Source organism: Pristiophorus japonicus, chromosome 15, assembly GCF_044704955.1.
Source record: "Pristiophorus japonicus isolate sPriJap1 chromosome 15, sPriJap1.hap1, whole genome shotgun sequence".
Lineage (NCBI taxonomy): Eukaryota > Metazoa > Chordata > Chondrichthyes > Pristiophoridae > Pristiophorus > Pristiophorus japonicus.
The window spans coordinates 46371341-46390228 of record NC_091991.1 but is presented as its reverse complement, the minus strand read 5'-3'; positions in this window follow the sequence as shown (position 1 = coordinate 46390228).

Genomic DNA, 18888 nt, shown 5'->3' with positions numbered 1-18888 from the left:
GCTGATTGTATTGATTTATTAAAGTTCTAACTTATAAATGTAAACTCGCCCGAAAGATTGTATTTATTCATTAAAGTTTTAACTTTAAAATGTAGACTCACCCGAACGGAAAAATAGTTTACCTGGAATAGCCCAATCCCCGAGGGACCCGGATAATCGAGAGTTGCCTGTATTGACAAACTAATATTTGGAGAAAAGCGAAATTTCTGATTTTACAATATGTTAGCGATATAAACATTAGACATGTTTTGAAATGGTATCACCCCCCAGGTCAACATTTAGTTCGTCAATATTTAATTTTAGCAGAATGCATCTTTATAGCTTTTCAATTATATTTTTCTTCAATTGTACCAAGAATGTCTGCTCAATATAACAACATAGGAACAGGAGTTGACCATACAGACTCCATGGCTGATCTATCTTCTTTCAAGATGGAAAAGAATCACAGGGAAGCTAACCTCTGCACGGAGCTCCATCCCAATGCATTGGTTGTGATCCACCAAAATTCCCTGGATTCTGGGGCGGTCCCAGCGGATTGGAAAACCGCAAATGTAATGCCCCTATTTAAAAAAGGAGGCAGAAAAAAGTAGGAAACTTGATTCCGGAGGTAAGGGGGTTGACTTATGAAGAAAGGTTGAGTAGATTGGGCCTATACACATTGGAGTTCAGAAGAAAGAGAGGTGATAAGATAATGAGGGGGGCTCGACAAGGTAGATGCTGAGAGGATATTTCGACTCAGGGGAAACTAAAACTAGGCAACATAGTCTCAGAGTAAGGGGCCTTCCATTTAAAACTGAGATGAGGAGGAATTTCTTCTCTGAGAGGGTTGCAAATCTATGGAATTCTCTGCCCCAGAGAGCTGTGGAGGCTGGGTCATTGAATATATTTAAGGCAGAAATAGACAGATTTTTGAGTGATAAGGGAATAAAGGGTTATGGGGAGAGGGCAGGGAAGTGGAGCTGAGTCCATGATCAGATCAGCCATGATCTTATTAAATGGCGGAGCAGGCTTGAGGGGCCAGGTGGCCTACTCCTGCTCCTATTTCTTATATTCTTATGTTCTTATATATCATCCTGGTGAATCTACACTGCACCCCCTCCAAAGCCAATATGACCGTCCTGAGCTGTGTTACTAAGAACTGAATGCAGATTTCCAGTTATGGTCTACCATGAGCTTTGTACCACTGTAACATAACTTCGATCTCTTTGTATACCAGCCCCCTTGAGATAAAGGCTAGCATTATATTAGTCTTTTAAATTATTGGTTGTACTTGTCCACTAGCTTTTAGTGATTTCTGTACATGGACCCCTAAATCTCTCTGCTGGTCCACAGTGCCTAGCTTCTCACCATTTAGAAAAAACTTTGATCTATCTTTCTTAGGTTCTGCTTCCCCACATTGAACTCAATCTGCCACAGTTTATCAACTCACTTAATCTATCAATGTCCCTTTACAATATAACTAAGTGACCCAAATAAACTGACCAAATATTTTCATTGATAAAAATGATAAAAAGAAGTCCTTAATTAATCAAACCTTCCTTGAGTACAGCACACTCCAGAATTGATATATGGAGAGGGATTTGTTTGAATAGATTACAAATGGAAAACAAAGCAGGAAAACAAATGTCCAAGTTCTGATATGACTGTATTACAGGATTTGACACGCGACATACTATTTTTGATGCCGCTGGTCAATTCAACACCCTCTCCAAAATACGTACAGCTGAACACGCGTTCAACTGCACAAGGGAGCTGTCACCAGCACTACTTAAAGGGATACATCCAACTTGCAGGTAAGTTGCATATCGCTTTTGCAGCGTTTGTAGGTGTACTGGGCTGCTGTCAGAGATTTCAAAAGTTGTTAAAGTGTGCAGGGAGTGCTGCTGGATGTTGCGGAGATGTTGGCTGCTACTGAGAGTACACCACTTGCTCCCAGTCATGGGGGCTCTTGTTGCAGTCCCCCTCGCATTGCAGTATGACAGGGAGGTGGAGCAGAGAGAGCAAAGAAGACAAGCTGCACGCAGAGGAAGGAGGAGGAGGATGAAGAGGAAGAGGCAGCCTGCACATTCATGTGCCGGATGGGCTGCCTGTTAGTGCATCATCAGACTCCGCATCCCCTGAATGAATCTCCAGATTCCCGTTGCTCAACATTTCTCCATCTTACCATCCTTCTGTCACGGAACATCACAGCATCCTCTTGGCCACAATGCTGAAATGAAAGCAAGCACAAAACGAACATTCCAAATCACATTTATAAAAAATTCATTCATTAAATCCATTACTACATAACAAAGTCAACTAATCATCCGTGTGCATTCCTTAGTGCCTGTCTTCCTTGTCATAACTCACAACAAAACTATATTCCAATGAGAAGCAAAGACTGTAAGAGAAGGGATAACCATCCATGGCTAACTAAGGAAATAAGGAATGGTATCAAATTGAAAACAAGGGCATACAATGTGGCCAAGACTTGTGGGAGGCCAGAGGATTGGGAAACTTTTAAAAGCCAGCAAAGAATGACTAAAAACATGATAAAGAGAGGGAATATAGATTCTGAAAGTAAACTAGCACGAAATATAAAAACAGATAGGAAGAGTTTCTACAGGTACATAAAAAGGAAAAGAGTGGCTAAAGTAAATGTTGGTTCCCCTAGAGGATCAGACTGGGGAATTAATAATGAAGAACAGGGAAATGGCAGAGATGTTGAACAAATATTTGTATCGGTCTTCACGGTGGAAGAGACTAAAAACATCCCAATAGTGGATAATCAAGGGGCTATAGGGAGGGAGGAACTTAATACAATCACTATCACTAATGGAGTAGTACTCAGTAAAATAATGGGACTAAAGGCAGACAGGTCCCCTGGACCTGATGGCTTATATCCTAGGGTCTTAAAATAAGTAGCTGCAGAGATAGTGGATGCATTAGTTGTAATCTACCAAAATTCTCTGAATTCTGGGGCGGTCCCTGCGGATTGGAAAACCGCAAATGTTACGCCCCTATATAAAAAAGGAGGCAGACAGAAAGCAGGAAACTATAAAAAACCAGTTAGCCTAACATCTGTTGTTGGGAAATTGCTGGAATCCATTATTAAGGAAGCAATAGCGGGACATTTGAAAAAGCATAATTCAATCAAGCAGATTCAGCATGGTTTTATGACAAATTTGCTGGAGTTCTTTGAGGATGTAATGAGTAGGGTGGATAAGGAGGAACCAGTGGATGTGGTGTATTTGGATTTCCAGAAGGCATTTGATAAGGTGCCACATAAAAGGTTACTGCACAAGATAAAAGCTCATGGGGTTGGGGATAATATATTAGCACGGATAGAGGATTGGCTAGCTAACAGAAAACAGAGAGTTGGGATAAATGGGTCATTTTCCAGTTGGCAAACAGTAACTAGTGGGGTGCCGCAGGGATCGGTGCTGGGTCCTCAACTATTCATAATCTATATTAAGGACTTGGATGAAGGGACCGAGTGTAATGTAGCCAACTTTGCTGATGATACAATGATGGATGGGAAAGCAAATTGTGAGGACACAAAAAATCTGCAAAGAGATATAGACAGACTAAGTGAGTGGGCAAAAATTTGGCAGATGTAGTATAATGTGGGAAAATGTGAGGTTATCCACTTTGGCAGAAAAAATAGAAAAGCAAATTATAATTTAAGTGGAGAAAAATTGCAAAATGCTGCAGTACAGAAAGACCTGGGGGTCCTTGTGCATGAAACACAAAAAGTTAGTATGCAGGTACAGCAAGTAATCAGGAAGGCATGGAATGTTGGCCTTTATTGCAAGGGGGATAGAGTATAAAAGCAGAGAATTCCTGCTACAACTGCACAGGGTATTGGTGAGGCCACACCTAGAGGCCGAAATTGGTGGACCACCCAATTCTCGACGGTCTCGCGGTGTTCGGTCAATCTTCATCACCCGGTACCTCTGTAGCGAAGAGTTGGCAACATTGGTCTAGGCAATCCTGAGCGGTGCATCAGCAGAGTGCGATGGACGGTCTGCTCCAGCAGTGCAGGTTAGGTTGTGTGGGACCCGGGACTCTTCAGGTCTCGAGTTCTGCGCACGCACACTCTTCCATCGACCTCTGTCTCCCCCACCCTGCCGAGAAGAGTAGTCCGGAGGCCAGAGACTACCGACGTCGGATCGCAGATATGTGTCTTTGGTAAATATAGATTTTTAATTGTTTTGTGCAGTGTTTTTGATTTATTTATACTTCTATTGTTATTTATTTATTTATTTATGCGCTTTTCGGGGGGGTGGGGCAGTGGAATAGATCTCTGGGGGTAGGTTTAGATCTCTGGGAGAAGATTTGATCTCCAGGGGGTGGGATTAGATCACTGGAGGAGGGGATTAGATCTCTGGAGGGGGGGGACTAGATCTCTGAGGGTGGGATTAGATCTCTGGGGTGGATTAGATCTCTCTGGCAGTGGGATTAGATCTCCAGGGGTTAGATCTCCAGGGGGGGATTGAATCTCTGGGGGGAGGACTAGATTGCTGGGAGAATTAAATCTCTGAGGGGAGGAATAGATCGCTGGGGAGGATTCGATCTCTGGGTGGAGGATTAGATCACTGGGGGGGATTAGATCTCTGCGGGGGAGGGCTATATCTCTAGGGCGGGGTTGAAATAGATCGCTGGGTTTGGGTGGGCGGAATATTGTAGTTTACATACCGCCGATGTACCATTGGCATAAAACCACTTTTTTCAGACGGTGTGCAACTCCGGTGGTATGTCGGCAGTATGCTACCAATGTTGGACTTTTGGACGGTCTCTAGGGTGCTCCGTGTGGGCGGACGGTATGCATACCACCCGGCGGTATGTCGCTGATGAATTTCCCACCGGGTTTTATGTGGGCAGTATGTAGGTATTTTTTGATCAATTTTGCGATTTGGGGCGATATGTCGGCAGTCCACAGGTAGTATGCGACAGTATGTCCACCAATTTCGGCCCCATAGAGTACTGCGTACAGTTTTGGTCTCTGTATTTACGGAAGGATACACTTGCATTGGAGGCTGTTCAGAGAAGGTTCACTAGATTGATTGCAGAGATGAGGGGGTTGACTTATGAAGATAGGTTGAGTAGGTTGGGCCTATACACATTGGAATTCAGAAGAATGAGAGGTTATCTTATCAAAACATATAAGATAATGAGGGGGCTCAACAAGGTGGATGCAGAGAGGATATTTCCATTCATGGAGGAAACTAAAACTCGAGGACATAGTCTCAGAATAAGGGACCGGCCATTTAAAACTGAGATGAGGAGGAATTTCTTCTCTCAGAGGGTTGTAAATCTGTGGAATTCCTTGCCCCAGAGAGCTGTGGAGGCTGGGCCATTGAATATATTTAAGGTGGAGATAGACAGATTTTTAAGCAATAAGGGAATAAGGGGAGCAGGCAGGGAAGTGGAGCTGAGTCCATGATCAGATCAGCCATGATCTTATTAAATGGCGGAGCAGGTTCGAGGGGCTAGGTGTCCTAACTCCTGCTCCTATTTCTTATGTTCTTACGTCTGTCCTCGTGCTCCTACGAAGCGTTACCCAAGTGGCTGCAGCATGGCTGGTGGAAGGCTGCTAACACTCAATGGACAAGACCGCAGATGGCCTTGCAAGATGACCACAAGTAGCTCTGGGCCTGAAATGTTCCACTGTCGACTGCACCATCTTAGCATGGGCAGCAGCAGTCAGGGCTAGCTTGCTGCCAGGCAACTGCAAGGGCAATGGTGAAGTGGCAGTGGTGGAAGTACGAATGCTGTCATCCTGAGAGAGGATAATGCATTCGTACTCCACTGAGCCACTGCCACTTCCCTGGGGCAGGGCCTCAGCAATCCTAGTAATCTGTTGGAGGACACCCTGCAAGCCCCTTTCCACACTGGTAAACACAACCACAATGCCAGCAGTCTGAGCCTGCGTGGCAGAAAGCTGAGCTTGCACTGGAGCACTCAGATGTTGGGTCACTGCCGCTTGTGCTGCAATGGAAGCTGCAAGATTGGCCATCAGACACGGCATCATGTTTGGGCCTACAAGTGCGTGAATGGAGTTGCCCATCACTTCCATCCTGGAAATCATGGGCTCCAAACTCTGCGCAAAGCCCTGTGCAAGGTTGGTGCTGGATTCCGCCATGCTTCTTGACAGTGACAGCAGGCTCTCCGGCAGGCCTGCCAATGCACCAAGCATTTCTGTGTGCATGCCCATCTTCTCCAGGCCACTCCTACGAAGTCCTCTGCAGCAGAACTCGTGTGTGGCCTCACCCTCCGGGGAGCTGGCACCCGCACTAGCCTTTCTCCCAGCCCTGGCTGTATGCCACTCGTGCCCGGTGTCTCACAACGTGCAGATCCCGCCTCTATACTACACTATTGCATTGTGCCAATGACTGAGCTGGTGCCCGTAAGTGTCAGATTGAATGATGGTATCTCTTTTTCTCCATCAATCTCCTCTTGATTTTCCTGCACCGGCTGGGAAGTGTGGAGTTCTTGGGTATCTGAAAGGAGAAAGGCACAAGGGTAGGGTTGTGGTAAGGAGAGGGAGGAAAGTAAGATGTGCATGCTTACACCATCAGGCCTCTCGTGCTGCATTGGAGAATCTTAGTGCCCTTTCTCAGTCCTGTTGTGCCATTACAGCGAGTGACAGTTGCCATGACAAGCACTTCCAGTTGCTGCTGAATGCAGAATGCACACCTTTAAGAGGTGCAGACTGCTTTTAAAAGTGAAGGGTAGCTTTAAGTAAAGCTAGCCTCGCACGAACTTTGTCCCCGTGCTGAGCGCTGAGGCACTGAGCAGCACGTATCAATCATGGTAATTAGCAGGCAGCACGAATGTTGCCTGATGTCTGCATTACTTTGAATGGGCTCGGGCCGATCGCGCATCACGATTCCTTCGTCCATTTTCAGGCCTAATCAAAATTGTAGCCCTCAGACACACCGGCCTCGAAATTCAGGAGCGCCTATTTGTTGTTTCTCCTGATTAGAATATAAACTGGGACATAGGAAATCAATTGAACAAAGCTCTCAATTTTATGTGATACTTTCCTGAATCTCAAACAGACCCAAATTCAGATTCATTTGCACAGCTGTTCCAAGCACTTTTAACACAAATTGACTTTTTTCAGGACAAAGAAAAAGCCAGCCTATTTGTTTTGCTATGGAAACACACTTGAATAACAAGAATATTTGTGAAATGATTCTTTCATAATGGCAATTTCCCAGAGATGCTTGCTGCAGTGAAACAAAATTTAAAGTGACTGCCATGCAAACAGATCTTAAAAGAATAGAGATCTCTTTTGACTTGGAATATGACAGATATCCTTACCGATCAGACTCAGTATAACTGGTTATGACTTGTAGTCCAGTGCCCTCCAGATGTTCCCCAGTACCAAAAGCTTTCATAGTATACTCAGTGATCATTACCAATTCTTTCTTTTTCATTATCTGCCAATGGAGAGGAAGGCAGGATTGGTGCTCCTAATATAAATTGGAAAACATAGTTCTTAATAATCTAAGTAAATTAAACCAACTGGATTATTCACATCCAAGAGTTTATTAACCCCAAATGGAATTGCAATAGTTTGGTAAAGCATGACTTCTAAAGGTATGCTTACTGTTAGCTATGATAACTCTAATTTTTAAATGCTTATCTATAGCTTCCCACAGAATAGCTTTAAGCATTTTCGCCATTTTAGATATTAGGCTAATTGACTTGTAATTGTAATACTCATGCGTTACTCCTTTTTCGATATTGGCACTATATTTGGCTTCCTCCAGTTTTTAATTATTTTTGCAGCAGTTATGGAGTTCTAAAAGATATCAACTAAAGTATTATTTTTTTCTTTGAGGGAGAAATTGATTATCGCCCCATTCGGGGGAAGTGGAGCACTAAATTAAGCACTCCATTTCCTTCTTGGAGCACTAAAGGACGCCGGAAAACTCAGCAGCGCTGCACACTGGGCTGCCTCGTTCAAAGGGTTCTTCCCTTCCTTAAAGGCAAGGGCCATCGCTGCAGGATCTGCAATTTAAAATGGACCTACCTGGACCACCTAGGGAGCGATGAACCCGCGCGATCAGCCCGGCATTCAAGCAGAATGCCAGGCTGAACGATCGCGGGCAGGAACCCGCGAAGAAAACAGCATCAACAAAGGTACTTTTTTTTTACTGACCTTGGAGTGCAGAGAATTGGGCTGAAGTGACTAAAGGCTGTGCCATTGGTGGAGCAGCTGCAGGTGGGGAGGTGCCACAAGACCAAATAGCATAGTGTGCAGGCTAGAGAAGATTGTAACGGTAGGGTGGGCCAAGGCCATGAAGACGTTTGTAAACAAGGACTAGCTTTTCAAATTCAGTGCGTTGGAGTACAGGGAGGCAATGATGATCAGAGAGAATAGGGATGATGCACGACTCGGATTTGGTGCAGGCAGCTGAAGTTTGAATGAGATGCAGTTTGTGTAGGGCAGATCTCGGCGGATCAAAGAAATTGACAGCATGGATAAAGATCTTAGTATCAGTGAGAGGTAGGAATGGAGGTGGGTAATGATGTAGAGATGGTGATAGATAGGAAATGAGATTTGAAGCTCAGCTCCTGATAAAAAAGACCCCAAGCGAGCAGCTGGGAGCAGATGGAATTGGAGGCAAGGGCACTAGAAGAGAGAGAAGGGAATGAAAATAAGTTCAATTCTGTTTTCCCTGTGTTTCACTGGAGAATGTTTTGGCTCATCCATGGCTTGGTCAGATAGACAGTTTGACAGACAGAAATGGCACACTTATCATCAGCTTCTCCCAGTATCTTGGCCAACATTTGCCGCATATGAACAGCACCGTAAAGATATCAACTGGTCATTTATCTCATTGTTGCTTGTGGGACTTTGCTGAGCATAAATGATCTGCTAAAGTTGCCTAAAAAACAAGTCACTACACTTCAAAAGTATTTCATTGGATGTGAAACGCTTTGGGCTGTCCCGTGGGCAGGAAGGAGGCTATATAAATGCAAGTCCTTTCTTTCTTCTTCCTTTTATACTATCATAGCTGTTAAGTATTTGCAGCACCTACTTCAACCAAGCTAGAGTACTATTTAGCTCAACAACATTGACGAAGTATAATGAATGGGATGAGCAATGATTAAGAAGGTTTGAATTTTTCATGTGGGTATATTTTCCTCCAATCATTAACATTACCTAAAGTCAGCCTGAGTATCAGGTGATGAAAATCTGCTTTATACTCATTCAGACTTTTCACTAGCACTACCAAAAGGAAAGAAGTATATTTCCTTGGTATGTAAAGCCCAGGCACATCGCCAATTAAAGCAGCAGAGGAGTGTAGACGAGAATGCCCAGGAGCAGCACCAGGTGTACCTAAAAATGAGGTGCCAACCTGGTGAAGCTGCAACACACAACTACATGCATGCTAAACAGCACATGCAGCATGCTGTAGACAGAGCTAAGCAATCCCACAACCAAAGGATCAGATCAAAGCTCTGCAGTCCTACCACATCCAGTTGTGAATGGTGGTTGACAATTAAACAACTAACGGGAGGAGGAGGCTTCATGAACATCCCCATCCTCAATGATGGTGGAGTCTAGCACATGAGTGCAAAAGATAAGGCTGAAGCATTCGCAACTTTCTTCAGCCAGAAGTGCCGAGTTGATGATCCATCGCGGCCTCCTCGAGGTCACGACCATCACAGAAACAATCTTCAGCCAATTCGATTCACTCCACGAGATATCAAGGAGCGGCTGAGCGCACTGGATACAGAAAAGGCTATGGGCCCCGACAACATCCCGGCTGTTGTGCTGAAGATTTGTGCTCTAGAACTAGCCACGCCTCCAGCCAAGCTGTTCCAGTATAGCTACAACACTGACATCTACCTGACAAAGTGGAAAATTGACCAGGTATGTCCTGTCCAAAAAACAGGACAAATCCAATCTGGCCAAGAATCTACTCTCAATCATCAGCAAAGTGATGGAAGGTGTCGTCGACAGTTACTCACCAACAACCTGCTCACCAATGCTCAGTTTGGATTCCGTCAGGACCACTCGGCTCCAGACCTCATTACAGCCTTGGTCCAAACATGGAAAAAAAAAGGTTAAATTCCAGAGGTGAGGTGAGAGTCAAGGCAGCATTTGATCGAGTGTGGCATCAAGGAGCCCTAATAAAATTGAAGTCAATGAGCATTAAATGAAAAACTCTCCACTGGCTGGAATCATACCTAGCACAAAGGAAGATGGTTATGGTTGTTGGAGGTCAATCATCTCAGCCCTATGATATCACTGCAGGAGTTCCTCAGGACAGTATCCTAGGCCCAACCATCTTCAACTGCTTCATCAATGACCTTCCCTCCACCATAAGTGCTTGTGGATGGTTGCACATTCTTCAATTCCATTTGCAATTCTTCAAATAATGAAACAATCCATGCCTGCATGCAGCAAGACTTGAGCTTGAGCTGATAAGTGGCAAGTAACAGTCATGCCACACAAGTGCCAGGCAATGACCATTTCCAACAAGAGAAAGTCTAACCAACTCCCCTTGAAATTCAATAGCATTCCCATTGTCGAATGCCCGCACCACCAACATCGCAAGGGGTCACCATTGACCAAAAGCTTAAATGGACCAGCCAAATAAATACTATGGCTACAGGAGTAGGTCAGAGGCTGGGTATTCTGTAATGAGTGATTCACCTGCTTACTCCCCAAAGTGTTTTCACCATCTACAAGGCATAAGTCATGGAATAATCTCCAACAACACTCAAGAAGCTTGAAACCACCCAGGACAAAGCAGCCCGCTTGATTGGCATTCTATCCACCACCTTAAACATTCACTTCCTCCACCACCGGCATACCTTGGCTGCAGTGTGTACAATCTACAAGATGCAGTGAAGCAACTTGCCAAGGCTTCTTTGACAGCACCTCCCAAACCCATGATCTCTACCATCTATTAGGACAAGGGCAGCAGGTGCATGGAAACACCATCACCTGCAAGTTCCCCTCCAAATCACACACCATTCTGAATTGGAAATGTATTGCTGTTCCTTCATCATACCTAACAGCACTGTGGGAGTACCTTCACTACACGGATTGCAGCGGTTCAAGAAGGCGGCTCACCACCACCTTCTCAAGGGCAATTAGGGATGGGCAATAAATGCTGGTCTTGCTAGCGACGTCCATGTCCCATGAATGAATAAAAAAAACATGAAAGGTAAACTTCCCATTTCCGATTGTCTTTTCATCAGGATAAGAACATAAGAACATAAGAAATAGGAACAGGAGTAGGCCATAAGGCCCCTCGAGCCTGCTCCGCCATTCAATAAGATCATGGCTGATCTCATCATGGACTCAGCTCCACTTCCCTGCCTGCTCCCCATAACCCCTTATCCCCTTATTGCTCAAGAAACTCTCTATTTCTGACTTAAATTTATTCAATGTCCCAGCTTCCACAGCTCTTCGAGGCAGCAAATTCCACAGATTTACGACCCTCTGAGAGAAGAAATTCCTCCTCATCTCTGTTTTAAATGGGCGGCCCCTTATTCTAAGATTATGCCCTCTAGTTCTGGTCTCCCCCATCAGTGGAAACATCCTCTTTGTATCCACCTTGTCAAGCCCCCTCATAATCTTATACGTTTCGATAAGATCACTTCTCATTCTTCTGAACTCCAATGAGTAGAGGCCCAACCTACTCAACCTTTCCTCATAACTCAACCCCCTCATCCCCTTAATCAACCTAGTGAACCTTCTCTGAATTGCCTCCAAAGCAAGTATATCCTTTCGCAATTATGGAAACCAAAACTGCACGCAGTATTCCAGGTGTGGCCTTACCAATACCCTGTATGTGTCAGTGTACATATTGTTTTATGTTCTGTGTTTCGATTCTTTAAATTGCAGTTAAATATTTTCAGAAGTCTCTCTCTGAGGTTGTTATTAAGTGCAGGACAACGAGCAGAAGTGGGGACTAACCAATATACTTTTCCCAATTTAGATTGCAGTCCTTTAAAATAGACATGGAAATTAGTCTCACCTCCCCACCGCCCCTGCCCCCCCCCCCCCCACAAAGTGTTCCTGTTTAACTTTTGTGCCTTGTTTTCTGCTATTATGGGAATTAACAGTAAATTCCCACAAAGGCCCCCACTCAGCAGACTTTGTCACCTTTTTCTGAAGTGGTAACCAATGTTACCATGGCATTTGTCTTGAGATATTTAAGAGCTATTTTAGTAGCCTGATCTTTTACCGAGCTGTCTAAGGGCTAGATAAAAATCGAAGAAGCATCTGCTAATGAAATCACAGGAACACACGGATTTTGAAACGTGTGACTTCGTTTGTGGGCTGTTGAGAATGGACAAAAATGACATGCTCCTGTTTTTCTTCAAGAGACAAATTTTGGATCATTCTAGATTTCCAAAAATCAAGGAAGTGCTTGAAATTGCTGAATCAAATATTCTGATGTACACATCAATTTTAAGAGTTCCTGAGATATTCATAAATACTTCATAGAAAATGATAAAACATGATGAATTACAAATAGCTTACAGTATAAAAGTAATAATTCAAACAAATGTTGCCTGACAGATCTGATGAGCCTTTCAGTTTTAAATTAGCAGCATTGCGATGAACTCATCAATTTAAAGGTGTCTTGGTCTCAACTGATTAGCTCTTTACTTTCTGTGGCCTTGATTATCTTTCGCTTGTGTATCGTAACACATATATATATATACACAAGCAGCCATAACCTCCAAGCATTTCAATCAGGGTTAGATCAATCATATACCATCTAACTAGTTATTTCAATCACAATGTTAAAACTAAAGAACAGATGAATACAATTCAAGCCTTTGTCATTTGATGGACCTCTTTTGTCATGGGGAGGTGGGATCTGCAAGATTAATTGTGTGCAATCACTTGAGACTTTAAATAATGACTACCATTTTACTATTAGGATGCAAAGCCCGAACATTTATGGAAGGTTACACAGGCAGAAGATGGGTGGAAGCCCCAGACACTGGTTGCTGTTTCCAGGAGTCTCCTGGATGCCTTGTAAGGGGTGGACCTCTATTCACCCTGTCATGTAAGTAATCTACATGTAACTGTAACCTTCATGTAACAACACTGTACACTGTATACACCTAAGAAATGCACACCTTGACCACAGGGGGTGAACTTGTGGGACTCCTCACATGGTCATCCAGGTATCTAAAGGGAGGTCCCATGCAGGGTCATCACTCTTTGGTCCTGTGAATAAAGGTACAGGTCACAGGGTGACCTTGTCTCCAATATGTGCCTCATGTTGATTTACAGTAGAGTGTAAGGACACAACATTTGGCGACGAGAAACGGGAATCAACGACTCACGAGAATGGCCACCGGTAGCACAGAGGAACGGTACTGTGTTGGTGAGGACTGGGAGGATTTCGTTGAGAGGCTCCAGCAGAGCTTTGTCACAAAGGACTGGCTGAGAGCGGCAGCGGCTGACAAGCGAAGGGTGCATCTACTGACCAGCTGTGGACCGAAAAGGCAGGGCTATGCTTGGGACACAGCAATGGACGCTGAAGTTCAGCGGATTCAGGTGGCAAACATCCACAGCTCATACACAAAGGCGCCACCTATGATGATGAGAGTACTGCTAAACAGCATCCCGGTATGCATGGAGCTGGACACAGGACCCAGCCAGTCACTTATGAGTGTCCAACAACTCGGGAAACTATGGCCACTCAGAGCTAGCAGACCCAAACTAGAACGCATTGACACGCAATTACGGACGTACACCAAAGAGATCATCCCAGTGCTAGGCAGTGCAATGCTGGTGGTCACACATAATGGGTCAGAGAACCGGCTGCCACTCTGGATTGTCCCGGGAAATGGTCCCGCGGTTTTGGGAAGGAGCTGACTAGCCGAGATGAACTGGAAATGGGGGGATGTGCACGCCATTTCATCTGTGAAGCGAAGTTCATGCTCACAGGTCCAACAAAAGTTTGAGTCACTATTTCAACCTGGTGTCAGTACTTTCAAAGGTACCAAAGTAGTAATACGCATCACCCCGGACGCCAGACCAGTGCACCATAAAGCCAGATCTGTGCCGTATGTGATGCGGGAGAAAATTGAGAGTAATTTGGACAGGTTGCTAAGAGAGGGCATAATTTCGGCCGTTGAATTCAGCGACTGGGCAAGCCCCATCGTCCCTGTCCTAAAAACGGATGGCTCGGTCACGATCTGTGGCGACTACAAGGCCACCATCAACCGAGTGTCACTATAAGACCAATACCCGCTTCCGAGAGCGGAGGATCTTTTTGCCACGCTGACAGGCGGCAAGCTGTTCACCAAGTTGGACCTCACTTCAGCCTACATGACCCAGGAACTGGCTGAAGAATCCAAGCTACTGACCACCATCACCACGCACAAGGGGCTGTTTACAGCAGGTATCCGTTTGGCATTCGTTCAACAGCCGCTATCTTTCAAAGGAACATAGAAAGCCTGCTCAAATCCATCCCCGGAACAATCGCATTTCATTACGACATCCTTATCACGGGTTGAGACACCGAGGAGCACCTCCACAACCTGGAGGAGGTGCTACGCCGACTGGACCGGGTAGGCCTGCGACTAAAGAAGTCCAAGTGTGTGTTTTTGGCCCCAGAGGTCGAGTTTTTGGGCAGGAGGGTTGTCGCAGACGGGATCCGGCCTACCAAATCCAAAACGGAGGCGATCCATCGCGCGCCCAGGCCCGGCAACACATAAGAACATAAGAACATAAGAATTAGGAACAGGAGTAGGCCATCTAGCCCATCGAGCCTGCTACGCCATTCAGCAAGATCATGGCTAATCTGGCCGTGGACTCAGCTCCACTTACCCGCCCGCTCCCCGTAACCCTTAATTCCCTTATTGGTTAAAAATCTATCTATCTGTGATTTGAATATACTCAATGAGCTAGCCTCAACTGCTTCCTTGGGCAGAGAATTCCACAGATTCACAACCCTCTGGGAGAAGAAATTCCTTCTCAACTCAGTTTTAAAGTGGCTCCCCAGTATTTTGAGACTGTGCCCCCTAGTTCTAGTCTCCCCGACCAGTGGAAACAACCTCTCTGCCTCTATCTTGTCTATCCCTTTCATTATTTTACATGTTTCTATAAGATCACCCCTCATCCTTCTGAACTCCAACTAGTAAAGACCAAGTCTACTCAATCTATCATCATAAGGTAACCCCCTCATCTCCGGAATCAGCCTAGTGAATCGTCTCTGTACCCCCTCCAAAGCTAGTATATCCTTCCTTAAGTAGAGTGACCTAAACTGCACGCAGTACTCCAGGTGCGGCCTCACCAATACCCTGTACAGTTGCAGCAGGACCTCCCTGCTTTTGTACTCCATCCCTCTCGCAATGAAGGCCAACATTCCATGCGCCTTCCTGATTACCTGCTGCACCTGCAAACTAACTTTTTGGGATTCATGCACAAGGACCCCCAGGTCCCTCTGCACCGCAGCATGTTGTAATTTCTCCCCATTCAAATAATATTCTCTTTTACTGTTTTTTTTTCCAAGGTAGATGACCTCACATTTTCCGACATTGTATTCCATCTGCCAAACCTTAGCCCATTCGCTGAACCTATCTAAATCTCTTTGCAACCTCTCTGTGTCCTCAAACAACCCGCTTTCCCACTAATCTTTGTGTCATCAGCAAATTTTGTTACACTACAATCTGTCCCCTCTTCCAGGTCATCTATGTATATTGTAAACAGTTGTGGTCCCAGCACTGATCCCTGCAGCACACCACTAACCACCGATTTCCAACCCGAAAAGGACCCATTTATCCCGACTTTCTGCTTTCTGTTAGACAGCCAATTCTCGATCCATGCTAATACATTTCCTCTGACTCCGCATACCTTTATCTTCTGCAGTAATCTTTTGTGTCCCACCTTATCGAATGTCTTTTGGAAATCTAAATACACCACATCCATCGGTACACCTCTATCCACCATGCTCGTTATATCCTCAAAGAATTCCAGTAAATTAGTTAAACATGATTTCCCCTTCATGAATCCATGTTGCGTCTGCTTGATTGCACTATTCCTATCTAGATGTCCCGCTATTTTTTCCTTAATGATAGCTTCAAGCATTTTCCCCACTACAGATGTTAAACTAACCGGCCTATAGTCACCTGCCTTTTGTCTGCCCCCTTTTTTAAACAGGGGCGTTACATTAGCTGCTTTCCAATCCGCTGGTACCTCCCCAGAATCCAGAGAATTTTGGTAGATTATAACGAATGCATCTGCTATAACTTCCGCCATCTCTTTTAATACCCTGGGATGCATTTCATCAGGACCAGTGGACTTGTCTACCTTGAGTCCCATTAGCCTGTCCATCACTACCCCGCTAGTGATAGTGATTATCAAAGGTCATCCCTTCCCACATTTCCGTGACCAGCAATTTTTGGCATGGTTTTTGTGTCTTCCACTCTGAAGACCGAAGCAAAATAATTGTTTAAGGTCTCAGCCATTTCCACATTTCCCATTATTAAATCCCCCTTCTCATCTTCTAAGGGACCAACATTTACTTTCGTCATTCTTTTCCGTTTTATATATCAATGAAAGCTTTTACTATCTGTTTTTATGTTTTGCGCAAGTTTACTTTTGTAATCTATCTTTCCTTTCTTTATTGCTTTCTTAGTCATTCTTTGCTGTAGTTTAAAATTTTCACAATCTTCTATTTTCCCATTTACCTTGGCCATCTTATACGCATTGGTTTTTAATTTGATACTCTTCTTTATTTCCTTGGTTATCCACGGCTGGTTATCCCTTCTCTTACCACCCTTCTTTTTCACTGGAATATATTTTTGTTGAGCACTATGAAAGAACTCCTTAAAAGTCCTCCACTGTTCCTCAATTGTGCCACCGTTTAGTCTGTGTTCCCAGTCTACTTTAGCCAACTCTGCCCTCATACCACTGTAGTCCCCTTTGTTTAAGCATGATACGCTCGTTTGAGACACTACTTCCTCACCCTCCATCTGTATTACAAATTTAACCGTACTGTGATCACTCATTCCGAGAGGATCTTTTACTCAGAGATCGTTTATTATTCCTGTCTCATTACACAGGACCAGATCTAAGATAGCTTGCTCCCTTGTAGTTCTGTAACATACTGTTCTAAGAAACAATCCCGTATGCATTCTATGAATTCCTCCTCAAGGCTACCCCATGCGATTTGATTTGACCAATCGATATGTCGGTTAAAATCCCCCATGATTACTGCCGTTCCTTTTTCACATGCCTCCATTATTCCCCTGATTATTGTCCGCCCCACCGTGAAGTTATTATTTGGGGGCTTATAAACTCTGCCCACCAGTGACTTTTTCCCCTTACTATCTCTAATCTCCACTCACAATGATTCAACATTTTGTTCATTAGAGCCAATATCGTCTCTCACAACTGCCCTGATATCATCCTTTATTAACAGAGCTACCCCACCTCCTTTCCCTTCTTGTCTATCTTTCCGAATTGTCAGGTACCCCTGTATGTTTAATTCCCAGTCTTGGCCACCCTGCAACCACGTTGCTGTAATGGCCACCAAATCATGCCCATTTGTAATGATTTGTACCGTCAACTCATTTACTTCATTTCGAATGCTGCATGCGTTTAGGTAGAATGTTTTAATACTAGTTTTTAAACCATGATTTTTAGTTTTGACCCTTCCTGCAGCCCCTTTATATTCATACATATTGTCCCTTCCTATCACCTTGTGGTTTACACTTACCCCAGTGCTACTCTGCTCTGTTGCCTCCTGCCTTTTGCATTCTTTCTTGGGGTCCTGTTCATCTGAGCTCTCACCCACTCTAACTAGCTCAGAGCCCTCTCCTGGGTTCCGAATACTCCTCGCATTGAGGCACCAAGCTTTCATGCTTGCCTTTTTATACACTTTGACTCTTTAGAATTTTGCTGTACAGTGGCCCTTTTTGTTTTTTGCCTTGGGTTTCACTGCCCTCCACTTTTATTCATCTCCTTTCTGTCTTTTGCTTCTGTCTCCATTTTGTTTCTCTCTGCCTCCCTGCATTGGTTCCCATCCCCCTGCCATATTAGTTTAACTCCTCCCCAACAGCACTCGCAAACATTCCCCCTCGGACATTGGTTCCGGTCCTGCCCAGGTGCAGACCGTCCGGTTTGTACTGGTCCCACCTCCCCCAGAACCGGTTGCAATGCCCCAGGAATTTGAATCCCTCCCTGCTGCACCACTGCTCAAGCCACATATTCATCTGAGCTATCCTGTGATTCCTACTCTGACTAGCACGTGGCACTGGTAGCAATCCCGAGATTACTACTTTTGCGGTCCTACTTTTTAATTTAGCTCCGAGCTCCTTAAATTCATCTCTTTGGACTTCATCCCTTTTTTTTACCTATATCGTTGGTACCAATGTGCACCATGACAACTGGCTGTTCACCCTCCCTTTTCAGAATGTCCTGCACCCGCTCAGAGACATCCTTGACCCTTGCACCAGGGAGGCAACATACTATCCTGGAGTCTCGGCTGCTGCCGCAGAAATGCCTATCTATTCCCCTTACAATTGAATCCCCTATCACTATCGCTCTCCCACTCTTTTTCCTGCCTTCCTGTGCAGCAGAACCAGCCACGGTGCCATGAACTTGGCTGCTGCTGTCTCCCCCCCGATGAGTCATCCCCCTCAACAGTACTCAAAGCAGTGTATCTGTTTTGCAGGGGGCTGACCGCAGGGGACCCCTGCACTACCTTCCTTGCACTGCTCTTCCTGCTGGTCTTCCATTCCCGAGCTGGCTGTGGACCCTTCACCTGCGGTGAGACCAACTCGCTACACGTGCTACTCACGTCATTCTCAGCATCGTGGATGCTCCAGAGTAAATCCACTCTCGGCTCCAATTTCGCAACGCGGACCGTCAGGAGCTGGAGGCGGATACACTTCTCGCAC